Source organism: Triticum dicoccoides, chromosome 5B (genome assembly GCF_002162155.2).
Source record: "Triticum dicoccoides isolate Atlit2015 ecotype Zavitan chromosome 5B, WEW_v2.0, whole genome shotgun sequence".
Classification (NCBI taxonomy): domain Eukaryota; kingdom Viridiplantae; phylum Streptophyta; class Magnoliopsida; order Poales; family Poaceae; genus Triticum; species Triticum dicoccoides.
In genome coordinates, this window is record NC_041389.1 from 30,212,964 (window position 1) to 30,221,980 (window position 9,017).

The window sequence follows — 9,017 nt, forward strand, 5'->3', positions numbered from 1 at the left end:
GGCTGTGCGCGTGGGGCGCAGCGACCGGCCGGGCGCGGTGGCTGCAGGCGCGTGTCGGGCGCGGTGACCGGCGGTGCGTGGCGGGTGTGCTTCTCTGGAGTGCGAGGTGTGCTGCGGAGGGGATCCTGCTCGTCTGCTCTGCTGCTTCGCATGTGCAGCTCCGATTGGATCTGGTGCGAGGTGCATCGATCTGGGTGCTGCGCTTCGCGATGTGGCGTGGCTAGCTGCGGTGGTGGTGGCCACGGTGGTGGACGGCGGCTTCGGCCAGAGGGTGGTGCATGTCATGTCGCGGTGGATCGTGGGATCCCGTGGCCTGAATTAGGTCGGCCTCAGCAGGTGGTGGCTGGTGGGCGGTGGTCGGTGGTGGTAGGTGGTCGACGCATCTCCAGGAGAAATCTTTCTTCGACCTTCTTCGGAGCCGGCGACGGCGGCGCCTGCGGGTGCCGTGATCTTTCTTGGAAGCGTTGTCGTGGAGGTGTGTTCTTCCTCCCCACGGCTTTGGCTCTGGAGGGAAACCTCAGATCCGCTGGGTCGGGCGATGAAGGCGTCTTCGCGTCTTTCTCCTCCTTGGGGGCATCGTCTCGGAGCCGGCTACGACTGGGAGACTGGTGGATTGTGGCATCTTCGTCGTGGATGGCGGCATCTTCGCCGCGTGGTTTGCTGAGGCGGGACGCTGGTTTCTGTTTGGCAACGATGATGGCGTCGAGAGGAGCTCGGGTCACGGCGTGGACTTCGGTAGTCGGTTCTTCCCGGCGTGTCCGAGGTGCTCTTCTGTGGGCACGGTCGGCGCAAGTCTTGCATATTTTCCTGGTGATGCTCGTCGTCAAAGTCGGAGCTGTCAGTTGCTTGCGCGTGTGGCCATCCGGTGGCATGTGCCGTCGTGGCTTCTATACAGCTGTTTGCAGGTTGGCTTCGAGGTTGGAGCTCTATGGTGAAGTCGGAGTCGCTCGTTCGAGGTAATCGATGATGACGATGACGCTTGCGACTCCTCGGCGAATGCCTTTCTTCTTTGCAGCTTTGTGTTCCATGTCGGTGGCCAGGTTGGCCGGTGGTGCCCATGTCATGTGGGTTGAGTTGTATCGGTTTTAGCCCGATTTTCCACGAATTAACCGAGCAATTCTCTCTTCTTCTTAATCAATGAAAATGACAAATCTTTTGCCTCGTTTCAAAAAAAAAGTCAGTGCACGGAGATGTCAATCATGAATTGATTTGTGTCGACTCATTGTATTTTTTTAGACAAACTCATTGTATTTTTTGTGGAGCTGAAACCTAATTTGGACAAGCTTAAAGCAACTTTAACAGGCGACCCATTTCATCTGCCGTTGTCCGTTATAAAAGAGGAGACCCAACGCGCCGATCCAAACCCAATTGTGTCCACTTCGCGTCCGCGCCAACGCATTTGTGGTCCAAATATGCGCCCCAAATGCGTCAGCACGGACGCGGAACAAACGCCATGCACGCCTTTTCGGTGTCCGCCGTGTCCCCACCTAGCGGTCGTCCAACTGCCCGCGGCCAACCTGGTCAGCTTAATTGATGACCTTGAGCCCACGCGTCAGCGACGGCGGTCGTCCTTTTTTAAGCCGACCGTGCGGCGGGGCCGTCCTCATCCAAATCGCCGTCCACATCTAGCACGCTCTGCTCCCCCGTCGCCGGCAAACCCTAACCACCACCTCCATAGCGAGATGGGGCTCTTCTCCGGCGCCAGCAGCAGCAAGGCTAAGGGCAAGACCCCCGCAATCCCTTTCCTCTCGGAGCCGGAGCTGTCCCCCATCGAGCACTACTCCTGGACGGGAGTAGTGCACGAGTGGGTCCGCGCGCCACCGATCTGGATGGAGGCAACGCCGGAGCAGGAGGCGGCGTACCTCGACATGTGGCGTCAACGCTGGCTGGTCGAGGAGCGCCGCGACGGCGAGTACCTCGAGATGCTCGAGCGCGATCTCAAGGAGGAGCAACGCGAGGCCGAGGAGGAGGCGCGCCAGGACGAGGCGGCATAGGCGGCCGCACAGCCCCCCGCGCCGGCACCGCCCGCGGCGGCACAGCTGCCCGCGGCCGACATCGCCGCCGCCTGGAACACGACGTTCCCTTGGGCCGGCTTTGCGCCGACGCTCATCGACCCCGAGGATGACGCCTGTGCTGCCTAGAGCAGCGCGGGGCGTCGTAGTTTAGTTTGTTTGTAGTTTTATTAATGCTAAGGTGGACGCGTGGACTCTGGCCGGCCTTCCTGACCGGTTTTAATGTTTAATTAAGTTATTTTTATTTTAAATATGCATGTATCTTTTTTTTTCTCGGTGCCGTCAAAATGTGTCGGGCCAGTGTTGGGCGCATGCGCCAACACAAACACGAAAGCAGACGTCCGTGTCCGCCTGGCCGACCCAAACGAACTAAAAACGGACAAAATCGCCGTCCATTTGGATCGGCCCGTTGAAGTTGCTCTTACTCATCATGACAATATTCTTGCCATGATCCAGCATTCGTGGCTATTGACTTGTTGTCGCTGTTCAGCAGACAGGTGGGCCCATATCATAGAGATGCCGCATCAAGCGACCAAATTCTGCGTTCTATCCCCCTCAAGCAATCAAATCCGCCTATATACTCGAAGGGCCATTGGCCGCATTTTATTAGATGGGAAAAGAGAGAGTACAAGGTTACAGTCTAGGAGAACTAGCCCTGTAACTATAACAATACAGCCGGCACCCCAGCTCGACAACACAGGAAGCTGCATCACAAACCAACCAAGAAGGCCAGCTAAATCACGTCATCAGGTCACAAATGCATCCTGCTGCCCTCCATGTGTCGATATCCTGTATTACCAGGTTCCGAACCCTGTCAGCCGAGCTAGCGACATTATCAAAAATCCTGGCGTTCCTTTCCTTCCAAATCCTCCAATGGAGAAGGATGACAATAGTATCGAAGTTCTTCTTCATTGGTTTGGGGATCTCCTCCCTCGCCTTCAGCCACCAATCCTCCGTAGAACTGAAATTGACCTCCGGTATTATGAAATCTGCCTCTGTCCAATCTCTGAAATCCGCCTATATACATCTGTATTGTTGTTTGTCGAGAATTCTTGTGTGCGTGTGCATTGCTATGTTGAATAACAATAGGGAAATCCGATGTGTTCTTTTGCATGGGCCTTGACCGTCGAATGGTTGCATGTTTTTATTTCCCGACAAATAACAGTAGGGAAATTCTCGACAAACAACGATACGAATGTATATAGACGTAGTTTAAAATATAGATTCATCCATTTTGCTTCATACGTAGTTCATATTAAAATCTCTAGAAAGTCTTGTATTTGGAAATAGAGGGAGTATCAGAAAAAATTGGGAGTATCAGAAAAAATCGTAGAGGGGTGCATACTCGCCACGCCCAGCAGAGCGAGCAGTGCATACACAGGAGTGGAGAACGACCATTCTGCCCTGGCGCATGCAATTCAACCCCGATCCATGTGGGTGGTTCCTTCCTCTGTTCGTCATGGAGTCTGCAGCACTGTGGAGTTAACTGCTCATCACCATGATCCATGCGCGAAGGAATAGTTAGATATAGTACTAATTGTCAGTTTAATTAACTACTCCCTGTGTTCCTAAATACTTTCTCCGTTCCTAAATATTTATCTTTGTAAAGATTTCAACAAGTGACTACATACGGAGCAAAATGAGTGAATCTACACTCTAAAATATGTATATATACATCCGTATGTGATAGTCCATTTGAAACTCTAAAAAGACAAATATTTAGGAACGGAGGGAATATAAGACTTTGCAGAGATTTCATTATGGACCACATGCGAATGTATATAGATGCATTTTAGAGTGTAGATTCACTCATTTTATTTCGTATGTAGCCATAGTAGAATTTCTAAAAGACTTATATTTAAGAACGAAGGGAGTAGCTGTTTTGATATGAATTCAAACAGGAGGGAATAGTTAGCTATTGGTATTGGAACTTGGACATGATTTTTTGTTTCAGGAGCCAGGAATTTGGAAAGGACTTCATGGGACACTAATGGATGATGGTTAGAGCAACATGTTACTTGTGTGGTGGTGACAAGGACTTGCTGAAGGGCCCTATTTAAGGCTTCATACACAGTGGAGAGTATAGCTATGTTGTAAGAGTTTTCCTCTAGATGATCGAAGTCTGGATCATGTTTCTGTTACTTAACTTTGTTATGCCCATGAGGTTTGTACATTGAGTTATTGGAGGAACTACCACACGTTTGCAAAGCAGCCACGGCTACTAAGATCATGCTTTTGCTTCTTCTCCTGCTCCTCCCCTTGGGAGAGTCCACCACCCCTTACCAAGTGTTAGATTTCAACAAGGCGACCCAAAGTATCGAGCGGGCGCTCGCTCCTTGCCTTCGGGCGGTTCGTCTCCTTGATGAGCGCATTCACGGATGGGCTCAAGGCTCGCCGCATCCCAGACACGAAGGCCAAAGTTCTTGATGCCGTGCGCTTCCACGGCATGGGCAAGGAGGTTCACTGTTAGACCAGTCCTGATGTCGAGTACTTTCTGACAATGACAACAAAGGATGATAATGACAAACGAAGCTCGCTGATGAACTATCCACCCGCAGACCGCAGTGTAAAGCTAAGCCTTAACTAGCTAATCTATCTTTCTTTGGATGTGTACCGGCACTAGTAGTACTTCTAGCCAGAGCAATCACACGCTAGGTAGGCAACTTAGCAAACGATCTATCCTTTGATCTACTGGACACAAACGCACGCGAACCTGATTGTTTAATGGCCACACGGGCGTATTGCTCCTGGTTCTTTTTATTGCTTTCAACTCACGGTGGTACGAGTTACAGGGTGCACGCAGATCTCCAGAGGTACTAAGGACGTGTTTGGTTGCTCGCCTCGTTTTTTTGCCTATTTACATATTTGTTCATTTTTTTCTAGTTGAGCATATGCAAGCAAAAAATCAACATCTGCATATTGATTGGTTGCCTGCATGTCCTTTCTCTGCATCGTAGCGATGCCTCTATGCATCGTGTTTGGTTGCTCGCATTGTATGTGGTCACATGAGTGCACGTCGTTTGGTTACCTACGAGCATAGAGTTGTGTTCACCTTGTACCTTACTAATGAGCTTAGCAATACTACAACGCCACGACACTGCTAGGATGATGAACTGGACGAAGATGATGAAATCTTCAGCCCTAACGGACGATCCACCTTGTCAACCTCAACCTTGCTGCATGAATGCTCTCGCACATACTTGGAGTAATTATCTTGTACCGCCTGCCTAGTATTAAACCCTCCTCTGTGGTTGTTGTCGTCGTACCCTGAAACTTGTTTGTTGCAAGCTTCCCATGAACTGTAAACCCCTAGAACCCTACCTTCGAACACCACATACCACTTGACCTGTCAGTGCAAAAGAGCAATAAGTTCAAGGAACAAGCATTGGAACACAAAAACAACAAGCAATGAAGAACTCTAGGAGCAAGCAACGGAGTAGAAGAGCATTAGTAAGCATGCATGATCATAGCAAGTTCAACCTACCACTACTTTGGTGTTATCCTACCACCACATACAAAAGAAGGTGTAATCCTACTACCGCTAGTTCGTGATCACCGCGAGGGGTTAGTATATACCACCTCACCAAAACATACAGACCATAAGATTGTTTTCAAGCCCTAACTACACAAATATACTTCGTCATCGTCATCGTCGTCCTTGTCGCCATCACCGTTGAGGATCATGCACGCCGTCGCCACTAGCAGAAGCAACACAAGTAGTAGTGCTTGCCCAGCCAGGTCCTCAGTCAAGCACCATGTTGGACTGTTCCCATGGCAACAAACCCAACACATTGGGCTTTGTTGTCCAGCAGGTGGCTGCGAGCCACCATGAGAGCCTCTGGGCTGAATCCAATTTGCTCCATGACAACGTCATGGAGCTCAGGGTGGACGTCCACACTCTTGCTCTCTCTGACGGCGGTGGCTGATGAAGCCATGTACCTAGGGTAGGGTCATGGCCCTGTCCAAGATACCCTTCCCAAGGACATCTCTAAAAGAAACCACCTTTCAGTCGACCTAGAAGGGTTCCACTCGACGAACTCGAAGACACTCGACCATGAAGCCAACCACTCGACTGCCAGGAGACCTAAAGTCACTCTGCACGCAACGGTCTGTCATTAAGTAGCTTTTATGGTCACCACAGCACTTTATTTGTGGCGTTACCAGTAACGCCCGACCTTAATGTACCTTAAACCTTGCATAACTGAGGGCCGGAGGGGTCTGGCGGACTCTATATAAGCCACCCCCCTCCTCACTGTAAAGGGTTCGCACCCCTGTAACTCATATACACATAATACAGTCGACCGCCTCCGGGCTCCGAGACGTAGGGCTGTTACTTCCTCCAAGAAGGGCCTGAACTCGTAAATCTCTTGCGTATACAACTACTCCATAGCTAGGACCTTGCCTCTCCATTCGTACCCCCCTACACTACTGTCAGACTTAGAACCACGACAGTTGGCATCCACCATGGGGCCGGTGTCTTAGCGACTTATTGGAGAAGTTGCGATTTTTCCGATCTCCTTCATCATGGTTTCAGGCGGAGTTTTGGTTGAGGGCCGCGAGATCCGTCTCGGCGCGCTCATGTTCATCGCCGACGACTCCGCTTGGCTTCAGGAGGCTCCACTCGACATCGACGCGCTCCCCGTCCGCGGGGCAACGCACTTTCGCGCGTGCGTCCGCGTCGACCCAGTATCGGTCGACCCCTGTGTCATCCTCCCTCCCTGTCTCCTGCCGGCGCAAGCGCTCCGGTCGGTCGAGGCTTCAGCGGTGGGTGAGGCACGCGGTGGCTCGCCAGTCGGCCACCTCCCAAGTTGCGGCGATCGAGCCCGATGAATCTCTCTACGGCCTGTTCGACTGGCTCCGTAGAGACTGCATCCGAGTGCGACAGCAGTGATGTCACGCCCAATATGTGACCCTATCCAAAAGGAACTCGAAGGTCCCACCAAGGATAGACCTGCATATTGAAACACTTTTGTAAGGTGGATATCATTACATCAACATTACATAATAGATGGGGATACATACAAGAGGCATACAATGCCACACGAATACAACATCACAATACATAAGAGCATCATCCGACTACTGATGAAACACAAACAGAAACTCAAACGACATCCACCCTGCTATCCCAGGCTGCCGACCTGGAACCTATCCCCTGATCGAAGAAGAAGCAGAAGAAGAACTCAATGCAATCTAGCATCGCTCTCGCGTCATGATCATCGCATAACCTGTACCTGCAACTGTTGTCGTAGTAATCTATGAGCCACGAGGACTCAGCAATCCCATTACCATGGGTATCAAGACTAGCAAAGCTTAAAGGGAAAGGAAGGGGTAAAGTGGTGAGGTTGCAACAGCGACTAAGCATATATGGTGGCTAACATACGCAAATAAGAGCGAGAAGAGAGCAAAAGGAACGGTCGTCAACTAGTAATGATCAAGAAGTGATCCTGAACTCCTACTTACGTCAATCATAACCCAAAAACCGTGTTCACTTTCCGGACTCCGCCGAAAAGAGACCATCACGGCTACACACGCGGTTGATGCGTTTTAATTCGGATCTGGTGTCAAGTTATCTACAACCGGACATTAACAAATTCCCATCTGCCTATAACCGCAGGCACGACTTTCAAAAGATTATACCCTGCAGGGGTGTCCCAACTTAGCCCATGATAAGCTCTCGCGATCAACGAAGGATATATCTTCTCCCAGGAAGACCCGATCAGACTCAGAGTCCCGGTTTACAAGACATTTCGACAATGGTAAAACAAGACCAGCAAGACCGCCCGATGCGCCGACAATCCCGATAGGAGCTGCACATATCTCGTTCTCAGGGCAACACCGGACGAGACAGGCTACGAGTAAAACCAGACCTCGAGTTGCCCCGAGGGGGCCCCGCAGGCGGCTCAGTTTGGACCAACACTTAGACAAGCACTGGCCCGGGGGGGGGGGCTAAAATAAAGATGACCCTCGGGTTGGCCGACCCAAGGGAAAAGTATAGGTGGTGGTGAGGCAAATGGTAAAACCAAGGTTGGGCCTTGCTGGAGGAGTTTTATTCAAAGCGAACTGTCATGGGGGTCCCATAAATCACCCGACCGCGTAAGGAACGCGAAATCCGGGAACATAACACCGGTATGACGGAAACTAGGGCGGCAAGAGTGGAACAAAACACCAGGAAAAAGGCCGAGTCTTCCACCCTTTACCAAGTATATAGATGCATTAATAATATAAGAGATATTGTGATATCCCAAACATAAATCCTGTCCACCATGGAGCAATCTTCAACTTCACCTGCAACTAGCAACGCTATAAGAGGGGCTGAGCAAAAGCGGTAACATAGCCAAGCAACGGTTTGCATAGGAAAAGTGTCAAAGGTTAGAGGTTCATGGCAATATGGGAGGCTTGATGAGCAAAAGATAGGTAACGCAACATAGCGATAGAACGAAGCAACTAGCATAGCAATGACAGTAGTGAGATCCAGGGTAGCGGTCATCTTGCCTGAAATCCCGCAAGGAAGAAGAACGAGTCCATGAAGAAGATGAACGGATGAAGCCGAACCAAGCGTAGACGAACGAATCCTCACGATCGCAACGAAACGGGAACTATCGAGAAGAAGCACACAACATAGTAAACACACCACACATGAACATGACATGATGCACAACAAGCATGATGCATGACAAGGCTACATGAAGCTACTGATGGCAAGAGATGATGCAAACAAGAGCAAGACAACAGGGCAAGTTTAAATGAGGCCGGGAACAACATATAACAATTCCGGTAAGTCCTCATATGCAAGTTTCGAAATTGGTCCAGATCTGAATAAACCTTATGTTCAAGTTGTTAAACAGCAAGTTAAGATGCACCAAGATGATCTACACGAGATTCTAGTCAAGTTACATATAAAGTTCATTATATTTGGAGCTACGGCCTAGAAGATATGAGCAACACAAGTCAAACATGGCATTGATGCAAAATGCACCAAAACATCAAGCAAACACCTCAAAA